Here is a 19,264-nt window from a genome sequence, read left to right as displayed (position 1 = left end):
TTATAATTATTATATTGATTATGACATAGCATTTAAGGTTACCACAGTAAAAAGGTCCTGAGTAGTGATTAGTAGTGATTAGTGTTTGGCCACTTAAAATATCTTTATAGGACTATTGTTATACTTGTTGCCATTTCTGCTGCTTTCTTGGTCAGGTCTCTCTTCAAAAAGACATTTTTAATGTCAACAAGACTTTTTAACTGGACAAATAAGCAATATATACAAGTCACTTTGCCAAAAAACTGATTACAGCATCTACCTTGTGGCAGAAATGTTGTTTGTGACTTGATGTCATTTGACATATGTTTCACATATTAAAGACAACAAATTATTTTCAGCAGTTTAAATACTGGAAATCACTTTTTGGCAGACCATCGCTTTTTGGCACAAACAATCTGAAAACCATAAGAGCACCAGTGATACCCCACTTCAGAAACATCTGTGCTTTGGGAGCTCGACACAGTGAGGAAACGTCAGCATCAAAAACCCCACCCCTGGTCTCGGGTTCAAATCCACCATCTAGCTTTCCATCATGATCTGATTTTTCTGTGTGGAGTTTGCATGTTCTCACCGTGGGTCTCTCCAGCGTGGGTTTTCTCTGGAGCTTCCTCCCGAGGTAATTACAGTTAGGTTAGATTAATGACTCTAAATTGCTGGCAGCTGTGCTACAGTTTGTACTTTGCCTCTCATCACATAGCAGCTGGGATAAGCTCTGAGACTCTAAGATAGATGTACACACAGTGTATACATCCATCCACAAAGGAAATATCCTGATAACAATTCACTAATGTTTTTGAATGATCGAATCAGACATTCGATTGAAAACAGAGAGCCTGGGTTTATTCATGAGTTCAAATCTAATTTCTTCGAGTTCATGTTAAATCTACCATCAGGACACAGACATGTCGGCATACTGAAGATTTTCTCAGCAACTTTAATGTTGAGCAAAGCAATTCTCAGTAGGCAACTTCCATAAAAATGGCACACCTTTTTTTCTTGTCCTCTGCTTTCCTTTGCTTACCTAACTCCTACTTGTTTCATTCTCTTAAATAGCCTACCCAGATTATTATGTTAGTGGAGAAAGAAGCGCTTTTGTTTGTTTGCCCAGAATGCCACTTGGATAATCTAGGCTCAGCAATCAAGCACTGCTGCTGTTAAAGCTATAAAATATTTCAGTATATTCAGATTCTTTGTAATGGCCCTGTGATTTTTACTCAGAATTGCTCGCCTAATTAACTATTGCCCCTTATGAGGCCTATGGCTGTACATGAACCAGGTGAAAATGCTGAAATGTAATAGCACAACAACTTTCTGTGATATTATCTGTGTGGACTGTGAATTTTGACCCCAGTTAGTGTTAGGTGCATGTGTTTTCTCAGAAAGCCAGGTGAGCTGGAGTCCCATTTCTAGTGAGCCGTTGGATCGACTTGGTCTGAATTCACAATGAAAATATTTTTGTCATGTGTGCTGCTGTGTGCCACCATCTGCTTAGCTGACAGAGGTAAAACATGTCCCGCCTTCTGTTTGAATTCATATATAATTCTGTATTTCTTACTCCAAACAAGTGTGGGTTATATCGTCTTGCTGTCTACACATATGTCCGTCTGTGTGTCTGATTTTCTTTTATCTGCTATACTGTTTACAGCTCAGACGTTAGGTCATTGTTTAGTTACTTGATTTATTTTAACCTGGTGTCCTTAAACGCTAAAATGCTTGTTCTTGTGAAACACGAATCTGTCTAACTATGGCACTTTGTGGTACCATAAAATGTGTTTTCTTCGTTACTCAACTTTCTGTTTCCATATTTTGTTCATTAATGATTGAAGAGGTCACATATGAAACCCTTGTTGCAGTGCGGTGTGAACCTGGAGGAACAATTATTCCTACAAACTGCTTCCACCAGGTTACATATAATTACCAGGTCTATCGAAATGAATAGAATGTAAACTCTGTCCTTTGGACTCGCTCCCTTTTTGATAAGGAGCGGTTCTGAGCCTAACGTCAAATTTAAAAAAAATTATTAAAAACATACAAATTAATTTAAATTTATTTACAGTTATGCATTGATATCACACATGTCATTATAATTCTCTGTACACACTGAGGACTCATCTTCCTTTTACAGACAGAAGCACCCATACTTTAAACTATGATGTTAAACAATCAGTTTAAGCTTATGGTAGACCTAAGTTTAGAGTAAGCATTTAGAGTAAGGTTTACAGGAAATCTGTGCAAAGTGCAATATCATCTGGTGATTAGAACCCCCCAATAATAATGCAAGTCTGTGTGTGTGCAGGTGTTCAAAATGGCATGAGAGCAGCAGAAGGATCCAAGCCAGTGTCCCTTCAGCCCTGGCTACTCGGCCTGACAGCTGTTGTCGGTTTCCTTCTCCTTGTCTTCATTATTCTGGTTATTCAAAGACTACTTAAGAAAAGGTTTGTTTTAGGGAAAAAAGAGGAAAAAAGTTAGACCCCTGCTTCAATCTGAAGTCTCATGTAGCAAAAATGAATGCAAGCATAGCTTACTTTATAAACAACAACAATAATAATAATAATAATGGATTGCATTTATATAGCGCTTTTCGAGACCCTCAAAGCGCTTTACAATTCCACTATTCATTCACTCTCACGTTCACACACCGGTGGAGGCAACAGTGATGAGCGATGTCACAACATATAAACCAAACCTCACAATTACTCAGTATTTTTAGGGTAGGGTTAGGGTTAAAGTTCATTTATTTTTAGGCAAAAGCACAGTGTGCTGCACGAGCACAAACTACCACAGTGATTGCATAGATAATGTATAAAACGATGTAAAAACTGAATTACTACAATACGAAACAGCAATAAAAAGTAAACACAAGAGTAAAAACAGTAAAACCTCTCTAGCAGAAAGAAGCTAACCCCGTTGCCTAGAGCAAGGAGGCCAGCACACACACACACACACACACACACACACACACACACACACACACACACACACACACACACACACACACACACACACACACACACACACACACACACAGAGATCAAAGAGTGAAGCGGTAGAACCATTGCAGACACGGTGCAGGTGCATTTCTCTAGGGTCCAAAACAGCAGCACTGTTCTTGTAATCACCATTAAAACCTTTACTGGGAAGAAAAAGCTGGCAGGCACCTGATAAACTTTGACTTGAAGAAGCAGCCGTACTTCATCCATGGCTGTTTGTTTTACACAACAAATCAATAGAAAATCTACTGGAATGAAAATAAAATATGCTGATGAACTGTAAACCTATATGATGTTTATGCCAGGAGCTCAAGCCCTCTTGGTGTGCTAGACCATCTTTATTTCGAAGCTTTTGTAACATTACTTTTTAAATGAATTAAGTTGCTTAATGGCATGCACCTAACACTAATAGCCTTCCTGTACCTTCGTCCCAATTTTCTTTAATTAATTCCAACGACCTCCATGGCTTCCTGCCAAACAGCAGCTCAAAGGGAGAAAATCCTGCAGAGTCCTGCGGCACCTCAACGGCACCTCACAACCACAATAGTGGGTCTAGCCAGTGATGCCAATTGTGTTCATCCTTGTAAATGAACCTACGAGTCATAGACTTTAAAGTCTTATTAAAATCCCCCACCAACCCGTCAGTGTGCAAGTGATAGACGCTAGTCCGAACAGACTTTTAGCCCAATAATTCATAGTGTTCTTTGAAAGTGTGAGACAAGGCGCCGTGGTCCGTCTGTATCTCTATTGGGATGCTGACTCAGGACGTGAACTAAAACAGCATCTGTGCTACACTCCTTGCAAAAATGCTAAGCAGCAGCGCTGCTTTGAGACATCTCATTGCATAATCCACAAGAACTAAAACAAAGTGATATCCCTCTGAGCAGCACAGACATCACATGCCATTGCCCATCAGTTTGTTAAACCTAGTCCAATCTGGCGCATCCTTTAATCAGAATTAAGGGACGCAGAGAGAAACAGGTTACTAGGATATGAACAGGGCAGCTCCTCTCCCTCAGGTGGTGATGGAGGGAGCCACGACGTCTCGTCTTTGGGGCAAGGAGCCGTGGTCTTGCCACCATTGGCTGAGAGCTCCCTGGTGGATCCTCTGAGCATGCTTGCGTCTCATGGCCTGGGTCTTTAGCATCTCATCTTGTTGCTGGTGCACTGCCTCAATCTCCTGATGCTCACTAGTACCTGGACTGGGTGTATGGACTATGGGTTCGACATGTCGTATTGGGAAGGTTGGGTGTAACTGTAACACTTGGCTCCAGCATGACACTTCAGACATACAGATTCTGGGTGGGTGCAAGTTTCATGCTTATTTACAAAGGCTTTTTCAGGCCTCAGTAGCCGCCTTCGTTTTGTCTCTATCTCTCAATGCCAGCCCAGTGTTGTCCTCCCTCTGCCAGGCTCCAGCGTGCTACTGAAATAGGTAAGGCATGATTAGACCATCGTTGACAGCTGGGTCAGTCAGCCTCCCCTGGCAGTGCCCCTGAAACCACTGTACCACCTCTCCCCTGCAGCTAAGCCACAGACCACATCCTCCCTCCACAGCAACAATAGAAACTGTACTTCTGCATTACAATTACCAGTTAACTTGGTGGTGAAATTAATAACCTTGTTTTTCTTTAAAAATATCTAGCATTCACATCCATTAGTCATAAATTTGGATGCACTTTCTTACATTATGAAGTCACTCACGGTATTCAAAGGTAGCTACAGGTAAAAGCGATTAAACAAATAACCTGTCTGATCATCACTGTCTTTTTTTCTGCAGGGAGGATGGTTATGACGAGCCAGCAGGGGCGGATGGAGCTGAAATTCATCAAACCAGTCTGTAGCTGTTCATGACCAACTGAAGAGCACGATTCTGCTAAATCACACTCACTCACTTGTTTTTTTTAATAAAGTTATCATGGTCATATTTAGTGAATATTGCTACAAATCGAGTTTTTAAGTTGATGGTTGAACAAATATCAGAAAATATCACCAAAGACAAAAAGCGTTTCTGCACTTTTTCTCGCAAAACATGTCTGTGAGCTAAATAAAGAGTTGCTGTATTTTCCAGCGAGAGGAAAAAACATTCATGTGCAAAACTGACAGATGGAGAAAGATGTAAGAAAGACAGGAAACGGGAGGAAGATGAGATTATTTGCAAAGCCAAGAACTCTTCAGCAAGTGAAATTTTATAAACTGGAAATTTAAATCCTACATGTAGTGTCTTAATTCCTTTTAGAGTAATTTTATATCAAATATTTGATCAATACAGAATCTGTTGCTGAATTATAAATTATGTTAAACGTCTTACAAAACTAAGTTTTGATTTTTGTTGTATTTGCAACATCAGGCATTTATTTACATTTTGCTCTTTAAAAATAAATGTTGCAATTTACTTTGGGGTTTTTTCTTTGCAAATAAAATAAAATCAAATATGATATATTTAGTTTTAAAGGGTTATGTTTACAATGATGCACTAGGTCTGGTTGGTTACTGGTTTATTGGTTAACCAGAGCTACTGGAGCTCACACCTGACCTACCAAATCCCTCTGCCTCATATGTTAATCAAGAATAAATGAAAGAAGAAGAAGTGGTGCGATTATGTTTTTTTTCCCAATATCCTGTCGTCTTTTTGTTTTTTATGCATCCCTACATAAAGCTGTGCTTTTAAACAATTTGTATCCTTCATAAATGTATTTGAGCAAATATATGCATGTTGATCAAGAATCAAAAAATGATGGAAACTAAACTTGTCTGTTGGTAAAACTTACACAGTATTTGGGAAGAAGAACCTCATACCAACAGTCAGATCTGGTGATTGTGTAAACTCAAAAAGTTACTGTAGAGAAGCTGAATCTGTTAAAGGTTGTTAACCATTAACTTCAGCTACAAACCACAGCAGTGAGCTTCCTGTTCCTACTGCAAACTCAGTTATTCATGCAGCGCTGTCATCTATGCACATTATACATCTCTAATCCATAAAGAACTATTTTTATTCACTAGATCAATCGATCCATCGACAGGACTCTGAAACGTCTCTTTTCTTTGAACCGCTCTTCTTATCACAGTCACCATAGTGGAAAAAAACTGGTAAGAGGGCACAATTGTGGCAGGAGTGGACCAGTGGGAGCTAAAAATGCTACAGATATAAATACATTTAACACCTTTTGAGCCATGCAATTCAAAAGATAACCAAACAACATATTATTCCAAATTCAGTGTTGTGGATGCTGGCAGATCCCCCCAGAGAGGAAGAGTTGTTTGAAAACCTTCAGGTATTGGCAAAATTGGGCATATACATTTGTTGCTTGAGTTGAGTTGATCTAGAGCAGTGGTGTCCAAACCCAGGCCTCGAGGCCCGGTGTCCTGCTGGATTATGGGGCGATCGTGGCTCAAGAGTTGGGAGTTCGCCTTGTAATCGGAAGGTTGCCGGTTCGAGCCCCGGCTTGGACAGTCTCGGTCGTTGTGTCCTTGGGCAAGACACTTCACCCGTTGCCTACTGGTGGTGGTCAGAGGGCCCGGTGGCGCCAGTGTCCGGCAGCCTCGCCTCTGTCAGTGCGCCCCAGGGTGGCTGTGGCTACATTGTAGCTTGCCTTCACCAGTGTGTGTGTGTGAATGGGTGGATGACTGGATATGTAAAGCGCTTTGGGGTCCTTAGGGACTAGTAAAGCGCTATATAAATACAGGCCCTTTACCATTTACCATCCATCACAGCTGATTCAAATGGCTAAATTACCTCCTCAACATGTCTTGAACTAATGAACTAATCATTTGATTCAGGTGTGTAGACCCAGAGTAATATTTAAAACCTGCAGGACACCGGCACTCGAGTCCTGGAGTTGGCCAAGCCTGATCTAGAGTAATGTTGTTTAAAGCAGCACTGGAAACATCCAGCAGGTGGTGCCAAAGCATGTAAGCATTTTATAAGCTGTTAAATGGCTTCAGAGATCAAGAGCCCCATTGCCCTACATCTGTGTATCACGTACTGCTGCCCACTGTGCTTCATGAGCGCTGTTTTCCACTGTAGCTTGCTTAAGAGCTGGAATCACTGTCCCGAAGTGACTGTTTAATAGCAAATTTGTATTTACTTTAATAACTTAATAAGTTCCCCGTGATAACATCTGGTATGTGTATAAATCCACCCATCATCTTCTATTCATCCAGTTCAGGGTTGGGGGACAGGAGCCTATCCCAGCTGTCGCAGGGCAAGAGGCAAGGTTGACCTTGGGAAGTTGCTAGCCCGTTGCATGCATGTCTTTGAGAAGAAGATAGATGGACATAACCTGGTAGACATGGGGGAAACAGACAAACTCCACAGAGAAAAGCCCCAGCCTGGATTTGAACCCAGAACCGTCCTGCTGAGTGCTAACCACCACACCAACATGCCACCCCACTGAATAAATAAAACAAAAACTGTCTGAACTTCACAAACTACAGTGCATGTGTATAGCCACTTCAGTTTCTGCTCAAATACAACCAAATGTAAATCAAATATGTTTAATATATATCTATTAAATAAAATATATATCAATATGTTTGTTGTTTGTCTAGGCAGACGGCTGCCCCTCCCTAAACCTGGTCATGCTGAAGGTTCTTATAAAGTGTTTACTCACAAGAGGTCATCAGATTGTTGTTGGGGTGCTTTCTGTTTTAATTCAATGTTCTTATATAAATGTATAAAGCACATTGCGATGAATGGTGCTGTGAATTGGAGCTATATAAATAAAACCAAATTGAATTGTGTATCCCAGCTATGCTGATTATATATAAGTATCATGTTTAAGGTGAATCATAAGATTACATTTTGTTGGACAACGATCATGAATGCAAGAAAGTAGAGCAGATTTTGAAGTCAAGAAAAGAGAGGCTTGTTCTGCTCTGTCATTCAGTAAGTGTGAGGTCTGTTCCGGGGTTTGGGTACTGGACTGTGTGTGTGTGTGTGTGTGTGTGTGTGTGCTTATTCTGACCTGTAATTTACTCCCTTTATGTCCTGTTGTTTTTGTGGACCAACAGTGCTGTGTTTATGCCTGATTTGCTGCATGTTTACACCTCTGAGGGAGGTTAATTGTCTAATTAAGTGAGGGGGTGGAACCTTAGAGATGATTGATTGAACTAGTAATTACAAGATTGTGTTTTAAATTTATGTGCATGTGTGTGGTGAGAGGTGGGCTGTTTCAAACTGCTAAACCCTCAGTAAGTTTTCATCCTCTCTAGTATTTAAAGCAGCATTTAGGCATTTAAAGGGAAAAACTACTAAAAAGGCCAGGGAAGAACAATAGTACCCTAAATAATAATGCCAGTTTAAGACAAGCCTAAAACAGCAGTTTGACATTTGGTGGAGGAGTATTGACCTTCTCGTCAGTGGGCTGTGGTTGGCCTGATCTGGAGACCTCAAGCCCTCAGCTGTAAGGCTATAACTCTATGGGCTGACATAGACACTAAGTCAACCGCACTGTCACCACACCCTGAAAAACCACCCGTCCTCTAGACAAGGCAGCTCAGCAAAGGGCAGAGGTAGTACTGTAAATTGGTTAATTTACTTTAAAAGAAAATTGCAAAATCTTTTGAATACCCTGTGAAGGAAGTATGATTCAAAATGACATCTATCTATCTATCTATCTATCTATCTATCTATCTATCTATCTATCTATCTATCTATCTATCTATCTATCTATCTATCTATCTATCTATCTATCTATCTATCTATCTATCTATCTATCTATCTATCTATCTATCTATCTATCCAGCGAGACTGTGTGTGTGGTTGTAGGTGGGTGGGTGAGTGGCTGGGTACATTTAACCAAAACAGCAATTTTACTATTAGTTTTTTTCTGCTAAAACTGGTCTGTAGAGTTGTTGCAGCCCCCAGGTCTCCAAAATGGTTAGACCCCGTGCTCCTGGGAAGCCAGAAGCATTCGGTTTGGCTCATTTATTTTTAATTGACATAACATTAGTTCATCAACAGTCATCTCAAGATCAGCTATAAAGTAAGATAAAGAAAAAGTCTTATGAGGATGAAGTTCCTTTAACAGGAAGATGACCTGTAAAGGGCTTTTCCACAATTGGTTGGACTTTGTGGACAGATAAAAAAGAAATGACAAATATAGAGACAAACAACTAGCAAGCGTGGCAACACAAAAGCACAGGGGAGAGCAGAGCAAGACTATTAACACCTAAATGCACATAAATTCCTAAAGGGACAAAAATGCACGGGTGGTGAAAAGAGGGGAGTGGAGTAGGAAAACTAATAGTATGGTTTGAATGAACGCTTCAGAAACTGGCCCACGTACACTGGCCTTAGTGTGCTGGAGTCAAAGCTTCAAAGCCTGAGGGTCTGCTGACTCACCTGGTTACTTGGGTATTGGCCAAAGCTATGTCCATCTGACTCGATACACACGTCCTCTTTCTTATCAGGGTTGCAGCCCATCCCATCTATGATAGGGCGAGGGATGGGGTACACCCTGTCACGGGGCTAACACAGAGAGGCAGACAAGCATTCACACTTATGGTTATTTAGAATCACCAGTTAACCTAACCTCACCAATCGCATGTCTTTGGACTGTGGGAGGAAACCAGAGAACCTGGATAGCCTACACAAACACGGGGAGAACATCCACAGCAAGGTGGTGGAGTCGAACGCAAGACTTTTTTGCTGTGAGGCACCAGATTCTTCCCGTGGTCCTGGCGTATAATTTTAACGCGTTTTGTCATGCTGACAGAGGAGACACAGAGCAGAATGGGCAGGTGTGAGTTTCCAGCACAACAATCATAACAGAAAACTCACAAACTACAAAACAACAGAATCAGAGCAAATTTAGGAGCAATTATATAGTTGTGAATTCCCAAATATTTAGGGTATTAACAATCTCAGTATTCGCAGTATTAGTATCCATTTTTTCTTGAGCTTCTCAGAGTCACGTATCATCTTTTCTTCTCACCTTGAGTTTTATAATTTGATTGTGGAATAACTCGAAAGTGTCTCTTCCTAACATAAGAGAGATTTGAAATGATAGGACATTAGAGAACTTCACGTTTCCATGAACCACTGAAGAAGTTAGATTTGAGGATCCCTGTACCAGCCCGTGCTGCTGTGGGGGTGTTGGATAAAAAGAGAGCGAGCGAGTGAGAGACAGAGAAAGGTCAGTGCATTTTTTCAAAATGAGCACTGAGTCACAGTGGACATCTCGACCTAAAGGGTTTTTGGCTCATTTTTGTTTTATTTGCACATTAGTGTTTTTTAAAGCAACGTGTGTATGTTTTTGTACATGTATGTGATTAAACAGCTGGCAACAAGCATCTGATGTATGTGTGTACCCGCATGTGTGTCTACTAGTTCTTAATCCGCCTCTTCAAAGTGACAGCCCACTCAGTGGAATAAAGAAAGGGGGTGGCTGGCTTGTCGGTTTGGTTGTTGGCTGCTGTTTTTCCTCCACTTTAAAATTGTCAGAAAGAATGGAGCTTGATTGAACTTTTTGAATGGGACTCTCTGTAGAGATACTGCTGAACTTGGACAGGTGCTGAAAGGACCTGGAAAAACAATACAGGAATATATTCAGTACTTACAAATAACTAATGCCTATTTATTTTGATTTTCCAAAATGAAGAGACTGTCAGGAGCCACATGAGGGAATGATCAGGGGAAGCATAATTGACAAGAGAACAATATCACATTGAGTTTTGTTTGGAGTTCAAAGTTTGAGGTTTTCCTCGAGGCTGTGGGGGACAGAACGTGACAGGTAAGCAGCTCGGCTTTTGTATGAAGAAAGAAATGCAAGAAGCTGACGACTGGAAATGGACCATGGTGGAGTGGGACTTTTGAAATTCTCTGCCTGATAGTTTTTGGATTTAGTGGGAGTCCAGTGGGACAGAGAGGAGAAACGGTGCTGGATCAGGGTTCCTATATAGTTCAAGGCTGTTTTTGGGGCTTTTATAATGTAGGCTTTATTTAAAACTGCACTAAATATAACTAACTTTTTGTTTTTCGGAGGCTTGACTGATTTGTTGAGCAGGGAGAATATATCATACACAAGCAATACAAAGTGTCGACACATGTCAGAGGATTCTTGAATATGTCAAATGTACATTAATCTTCGTTGCACTGGAAACCAAACATTGAAGCCCTTCATTTTAGATACTGGACGGTTTGGGCATTAGTTTGCCACTTGCTTCTTGCTCTGTTCTTCTCAGGAACTTTGTATAAAAGACCCAGAGCTGAACTACAACAACACAGGACTGCATCCGAAAAAGGCTGAGAAATACAGACAAAAGCACGGGAAGCGCAGCTCATCACTTATCATCGAGTCCTCTGTTTTCCTCAAAAGCCATGAACTGATGGTTTGATTGCTCCCTTTCTGTTGTCATGGCAATGTCATCTGCACCAGGAGGATGCGGTGAAGCAGACAGCTCGGTGAAGTGGCAGTTGTGTTATGATGTCAGTGCCAAGACATGGTGGATGGTGAGTACAATAATGATGAGCACTATGGTGCTAATCTGTTTTTATTTTATTTGTCAGATTTATGACTTTGGTATTTTAATTTTAATATAAAATAAAGTTGGAGTTTTTTTCCCCACAGAAAAAGCAACAACACTAACAGCTTGCACAGGATTCATTCCTCCTTAAACAAACTTTGGATCTTAATTATGAATTATGAGGGATGAACGTACAGCAGATTGCTGTTCGGCTCTGCCCTTCAGTGAGTGTGAGGTCTGTTTGGGTGCTGAACTATGTGTGTGTGTGTGTGTGTGTGTGTGTGTGTGTGTGTGTGTGTGTGTGTGTGTGTGTGAGAAAGAGAGCGAGAGACAGAGGGCTTGTTGTTCTCTAATCCCTTTTCTGTTTCCACATTGTTTATGAGATGAGTCAGAATAAGAGCTCATGTTTTATGATGAATCACGTTATAATCATATGGCATTAAATTTGCATGTCATTCTGCCCTCTTGTTTATATTCAGTCAAATGTGCTGAACACACCATATATTATAAAAAATGACTAAGATCATTTTTGTCCATTATCTTGGTACTTTAATGTTACTTAATGTCACTTATTTTGATATGTTTTTGTAGTTTGAAGCTTTTTTTTAAAATAATGTTGTGCTTCATGTGCCTTTCGGATTTGTTGAGATTAGATCAGGAATTATTGAAGACATGGCTAGCATTCAGGGTTTCTACACTTTAATACTGCAGTGATGTGGATATTGCATTGTTTTTACTGTGTGACATGACAAAACAAAACAAAAGCATGATAATTGTAGTATTTACTCTGCTTCCAGTGTTTTCTTATACCTCCATCTTATTTGTATTTAAACAACTTACTGGGTGGCAAGTGGTGTGTAGGAGGTCAGCTGGCAGTAATAATCTTTGTAAGAAGGGAAGAAGAGGAGTGGTCGCGGAGCAAGGGCGATAGCATGAGAAGCCTCGAAAACAGACAGACAGATGAAAACTATTAAAGAGTGTTCTTTCATGTCTGTCACATACTGCAACTTATATTGTACCAACAGTGTATACAATAGTAAATGGAAGGAACAGATTTAAAAAAGTTTTTTGTTTATCTGCCCAGAGATTTGCACATGCATTGAAGGTAACTGTGCTCTAAATGCAGAAATGCAACAAAACATAAATCCCAAGCAAATATGTATCAATCGCATGGAGAGCAAGGTTCAAACCTGTTCTCGTTTACCTCTAAGCAGTGCTCTTGTCAGTTTATTGTAAGTTAAAGTTGTCCCCGTTTCTTCCTTGAAAGATTTCAGGATTATTTCTGATGGAAATGAAAATCTTCCTGTCAGCCAGTTGATTTCTGACTCTCTTATACATTGGCAAGATTCATTTCAGTTTCTTAATATCCTCAATACATGTCACAGTCAGTTTGGGATTTATACTTTTCAAGAAATTGTTTGTAGGATTTGGGGTTTTGCGCAGGATAGTCAGGCACAGTTATATCAAAGTGGAATTACAAGAACCCTGCAGAGTTGCACCCAAATGGGCCAACTTCAAATGTGGCTTATGCTGTTTAAAGAGAGACCTAGATACAGCGTGTCCATCAAATGTATCATAAATAAGAGAGTCGGTTGTTTTCTGTTTCTATCATTCACATTACGGCAGTAGTTTTTCAGCTATGCCATGTTAATCTGGATTTTGCTTATTAACGAAATTTAAAAAGTTTGCTTCTTTCAGGTAAAATGTGAATAGATTAAAATTTTACAGCTAACAGAATCTGTTGCAGTTGCTTTTGAAAAACTGAGAAATCTCAAGGTTGAGAAATTTCAAATTTCTTTTTGCCTACAACGGTCTGCTCCTGGGCTGAATTTGCTGAGCCAATCAGTTCTTGAAAGAACAGACGTTGTTTTAAATGTTCACAACTTGTAGATAATTGTAAGTTTTATTTCAATAATTTTTCAGTCCATTGGAGATTAATAAGCATCCAAAACCTTTTTCCTAAAGTCTGAAAGAGGTTTTTTTTTTACACCTTGTCATAACATTAAATGCTTCAATGCAGGCTTAAAGTCAGAGGTTTAAGTATAATAGGTTCCACTTTACACTGTCTAAGAAAATTACACCTAGTATCTTTGATCCTAACTTAATAGAACTGCTGATTCTATAAAATTCTGTTTATAAAAATTACAAACCCAATTCAAAAAAAGTTAAGTGCTCTATAAAAAAAAATTATGTTATATTAAATTGTATTATAATGTAATGTAATGTATTATAATTTATATATTATGAACTTTTATATAATGTAAAGGCCCTTGGGCAGCACTGCTATAAGGCCAGGTATGATTATGCAATGGAAATCAGTGCATGGTCTCAGAAATACTTCCAGAAATCACTGTGTGAACACAGCTCACTGTGCAGGTCAGAGCTCTGTCATGCTCTGAACACGATTCACCACTGAGTGCTGCATCATTCAGTGCTGAAAGGAATACACAACATGTGCTTCAAACAGAAAATATCTTTTTCAGGAAAGGCCTCGCATATTTAGAGACTCGGTCTTCACCGACACGACCAAAAACCAAACCAAAAATCAGAGAAAAATGATTTAAAGATCAAAAATCCCAAAGAAAGAACAGCATAGTATCCACAACGTCATTAAAGGGTAAAAATGTGAAATGTGGATTATTAAACACTACATCTGACTCTTCTAAGTCCACGTTAGTAAACAATTTAATAGAAGTACTCAAATCTGAAACATACACGTTAAAGCAGATAATCTGTAAGGTGGGGAGGAAATGAAATCTCACTAATTCAGAAGATCTTTATTTCACCTGGAAAAATAGTTGTTTTTTTTTTTTAAAAGGGAAATTAAGAACAACCCTAGGTTTCTGTTAGCACTGCAGCCAGGCTGACAAAGCGTTAGAGCATCCATTTAACCTTAAATTGTCATGATTTCATAAATTTCTTCAAAAATGCAAAATAAACATTAGAGAAAAAATTACTTATAATATTATTACGTACAGCTACTTTCAGTAATATTGTTACTTTTTTAGACTGTTTCTCTCTGATTGATTTTTCAATGTTAACTTCAGTAATTACTTCCTCCAGTTCATTAACATGTCTTTTAGACCCCATTCCTACAAGACTGCTCAGAGAAGTCCTGCCATTAATTAATACTATAATTTTAAATATGATCAGTTTATTCCTATTACTGGGCTAAGTACCACATGCCTATAAGATGGCAGTGATTAAACCATTACTTAAAAACCCATCTGTAGTAGTTGTATGCAGTAGTATGGAAGGCAGAGCATTCAGCTTAAAAGTGAGTTTTTCCTTCCCACTGTTGCTAAAGCACTTGCTCAGGACTGCTGATCAACTAGAAGAAGAAGGTGAAGATAAAAACTGAGGCTTGGATGGAGCTATGACTGAGGTGACTGTGAGGTGGAGATGGGGAGGAGGTGGGTTGTATGAATGAGTCTGAAAGGGAAAATGACAGAGAGCAAAGAATTATGCCATGCAAAGTGAAGGCTGATAGGCAATTGATTGGACTAGAGTAACAATGGCAGTACTAGGATTGACAGCCTGGCAAAGTGGTTGAACAGAAAGTGGCTGAAGAACTGAAAAGCAACCTAACAGAGGAAAGCAGGCAGATGAGGGATTATAGATCTTTCTTATTGAACTTACACAGAAGCTTTGCAATACTGAAAATAATAACATGGGATGTATCTTTGTTGACTTAAAATGCTGGGTGTGGGTGTGGGTGTGGGGGGTTGTTACTGTTTTGTTAAATAAAAATTCTAAGCATTGAAAGTTTGAATTGAAATCAATGATTTTGGAGACTCATAAAAGTCTAACAAATGTCTTGTACTTGTGTAGTTAAACTCTCTCACAGTGATCAAATTGAATGGAAGCCATTGGTGCTTAGCACTTAGAACATCCCCTCTTAATCCTCTGAGCTGCTCCCATTTCTGCAGGAAGTCTTTTTGCTTGCCAGAACTAATTTCTTTTCATTCTTTAAAAGAGCATTAGGAACGCACATATCACTCAAATGGCATCTTAAAGCTTGGGTGAGCAATTCTGATTTTTCACCTACATTAAAGCAAAATTACAATGCAAATTATACACATAAAAAAATTGATCTCTGGTTATATATATCTTTTATATTACTTTGTCAGATTGGTATTGCTAAAACATAGGGAATTAATGTGTGTAAGGTTTAGTTAGAATTTTGCTATCCTTTAAAACTATATTGTAAATTTAAAAAAACCAACCTCATATTGCTGGTTTATTTGCTCATCTTATGCGCTGCATCTCTGTTAACTAGCATGAGTGCATGTGTGTTTATGTGTAATGCTCACTGATGTACAGATTAACAGAACAGTTAACTGATTCTAAACGGGCCATAGGTGTGAATGTGAGTGTGAATGGTTGTCTATGTGTTATCCCTGCGATAAACTAGTGACCTGTCCTGGGTGTACCTCGCCTCTCGTAAGCCAAACCCTACTGGCCTAAAAGTCTTTGTTCTCCTTGTGTACCTATGGGGAAAATGCATTCAGGGAAAAAAGATTAGGAGTTGTCTTGCAATTGGTTAAATCTGTTCAGACAGGAACTTGCATATTCTTTGCTCGATGCTGCACAACAATTAATATCGTGGATACTTTGTTCGCAAAAGGTCTTCTAGCAATTGGAACTACATTGAAGAACCAAAGCCATGCTAGCTAAGAGGAGATAAGCAGCTACGAAAAGAGGGTCGGGGAGCATCTCTAATGATTGTCTGGAGGAGGCCTGAACCATCATTCACCAAATAGTTTGACGGCTTGCTCACGGCAAGCAAACTAGCTTATGATCATAAAACATAAGACCATGAGGCCATAAGACAGACTGGACTGTCAGTCAATATCCTTGGGCAACCAAGTTGCTCTCTGATGCATCCATCAGAGTATGAATGCGTGTGAATGCTACATAGAAAGCACTTTTGCTGGTGTATGTGTGTAAAAGTGCTTTGAGTGCTCAGATAGAGTAGAAAAGCGCTATACAAGAACCAGCCCATTTACCATTACACTATACCAGTACTGATGGTATCGACTGTGTCTGGGAAAGCTCCAGAAGATATTTGTAGCAGAAGGCTCGTGTCCAGGTTTCTGTGTGACCGAATGCTGAACAAAGAAATGAATGATAGGTGTCATCAGTCATTTCATTGATGTTGCCATCACAAATGCTCGGATCCAATACAAGTCTGATAGTAAAGTGCTCCGTTGACAAGCTAAGAACACCCAATAGTACCAGGACTTCAAAACTTAACCTGGCTGAAGAGCAGTTGGATTGTCCTTTACTAGATGACAGCAGTGAAGAGGAGTGTTAGCCACAAGTCAAAACAAGGCTAGTAGCCAGAGACATCCATAGATGGTGGATATCAAAAATGCAGGACCGTGGGCTACAATAACAAGACATACATAAAGTCCAACAAACAGATGTTTCTATTAATAAGTAATAAGATGTTTCTCTGCATCACCAAAAGGAAAAAAAAACATGCTTCCAGGATTATCCCAGGGAAAATATCCAACACACACACACACACACACACACACACACACACACACACACACACACACACACACACACACACACACACACACAGAGAGAGAGACATTCATCACCCTGTGGAGATTAAGCAGTTATAACTAATAGATGGTTTGATTTGCTTTAGTTTACCTTTCATCACTGATAAACAGACATTTTATGATTGTGGGCCTTAAAAAAGAGTGTCAATTTAGCTTGCATTTACAAACTCAACTCTAATTTTTTTAAACTTTTTACATTGTGTCCCAACCTTTTTAAAATACAATGATTTTCTAATACTAATCTGTGTCATGGATTAGTCAGGTTGCAGATAACTTTGAAGCTGATGGCGAGTCAGCAGACTTTCCAGGCTGCAGTTGCCTTGGTTGACGCTCTAAAATATTTACTACTATGCCACATGTATTCTTCACTCTTTTTAGTAGTCTTATTATCTCACATCCTGCCCACTTCATCCCAGCAGGTCCAAGGATTTCATGTCAATACCAAATGACTAACTACTCCTGACATTTTGGAGATGTTAGCTCCTTATACAGTAAAGTTACAGCGGCATACAAATAACATCAGGCCATTCCTGCCACGATTTGTTCCCTTGGTTCAAATCCCGGACAAACAGTATCCCACAGTTGTTTATGTTTTTGAACCCATTTTGCACAGAGAGGCATTTTTTTGAAAAATGTATTGATAGCGATGTTGAATATTATTACACAGGAAAAAAACAACTACACGCAAAATAATCACACTGTGACGCCTCTGCCTTTGTAAATCGAGGGACAGTAACTGTGTGTATATGTAAGCGTGTAAAACCTGCAGATAGTCAGATTAACAGTATTTTGTCTCTATCTGCCATTCTGCAATTCCTCTCATGTAAACAATAACGTGGCGCACTGCGTGACGTGAAAAAGGCACATACCTTTGACGTTGCGTGATGAACTCTGTATTCCTCGTCCACACGTAAACGCAAAAAGGAGTTTTAAAAAAATCTCAGTTTTTGGTGATTCCAAACGCCGTTTCTGTGTGGACGAAACAGCTGCGTTTTCAAAATCACCTGTGTACGTGCGGACGCAGCATAAAAGAGTTAGTAGTTTATTTTATTACTACCTGTCATTTATTGCAGATTACTTGCATTTGCTTAATTGTTTACTAAATGTTTGAGGTGTGAAATAAACCGCAAGTGAGTTTGAAAACCACTGGCCTAGCCTGTGGAGGTCTTTTCGTCCATCCATTGGATATTTCCTCCCCAGACCATTACTGACCCATCACCAAATCGCTCATACTGAACGATGTTACAGGCAACATAACATTCTCCACACCTACTCTATACCCCTTTCATGTCTGTCACATGTATGCCATTGTCCCAGAATATCCTCCATGCTCTTGAGACTGTGCTGAAAGACACATCAAACCTTCTGTCAATGGTACATGCTGCCAACCTGGAGGAGTTGGACAGGCAGTGCAACTTCTGTAGGGTCCTGGTATGATCCTACAGGTGGTGACAATGACCTTTAACCCTAAACCACCACTATCAACCAAGCTTGTTTGCTTAAAAGTTGATCTCTAACAACACTTGTCTTCTCATTGTTGCGGTTTGTATTTTGAGGGAGTCATCCAGGATTTCTACATGTTTATAGCTTACCTGACATTTACAGAAAAAAAGTGCTGATAGTAGCTGTCCAACATGCTGGACTAAAACTGAGGTTCTGGGCGCTGAAAGTCCAGCTGAGCGGTCTTAAAGCAGATAATGAATTCCCCAACATCTGTCCCCTGGATGCTAAGAGAGGCATTAGATAGCCTTCCTAAACACAGCTCCAGAAGGTTAGATGGAGAGTGTGCCCACTAAAAAGCACAGCTGCTTTGATTTACAGTGAAAAGGTAAACACTGCCCTCTAGCAGCAACACAAACACACAAAAAAGATAGGGGGCATAAAAGACGTACAGCAAGAAAAGATACTGGGCATCGAGTGTGATACTGGGCAGACAATTAAGTCCAATCATACCCATTTGCAATTCTGTGCCTGCTCACTCTGCAGTCATGCAGATCCAGCCTGGGGCCAAAACATCTCATTTTGTCTGCTGACTCCATGAAATTATAAACTGCTAGGGATTATGCAAAGATTACCTTTCCTCTCTGCTTTGTGTTACTGCTATTCATATTTCAGCACTATGACCAACTTTTAAGTTGCGTATGTAAAAAGACCTTCAGGCAGTGAGTTTATGCATCTGTGTGAGTGAACATGTATGCCTCCAGCAGGGGGCACTATGCAGATTGGAGT

At 39.7% G+C, this 19,264-nt stretch overlaps 1 long non-coding RNA gene across 1 annotated transcript; it reads left to right on the top strand.

Annotated features, from left to right (window-relative positions):
* The first annotated feature begins 1,385 nt into the window (after positions 1–1,385).
* LOC148097941 (uncharacterized) lies at positions 1,386–5,291 on the top strand. The gene is made up of 3 exons (XR_015716704.1): positions 1,386–1,501; positions 2,297–2,435; positions 4,771–5,291. It is a non-coding gene; the product is annotated as an uncharacterized LOC148097941 (long non-coding RNA).
* The last annotated feature ends 13,973 nt before the right edge of the window (positions 5,292–19,264 follow it).

The sequence above is a fragment of the Neolamprologus brichardi genome, chromosome 17 (assembly GCF_056152115.1).
Source record: "Neolamprologus brichardi isolate AB-2024 chromosome 17, ASM5615211v1, whole genome shotgun sequence".
NCBI lineage: Eukaryota > Metazoa > Chordata > Actinopteri > Cichliformes > Cichlidae > Neolamprologus > Neolamprologus brichardi.
Note: the sequence above shows the minus strand (reverse complement) of the source record. Positions and strands in the feature narration are given on the sequence as shown.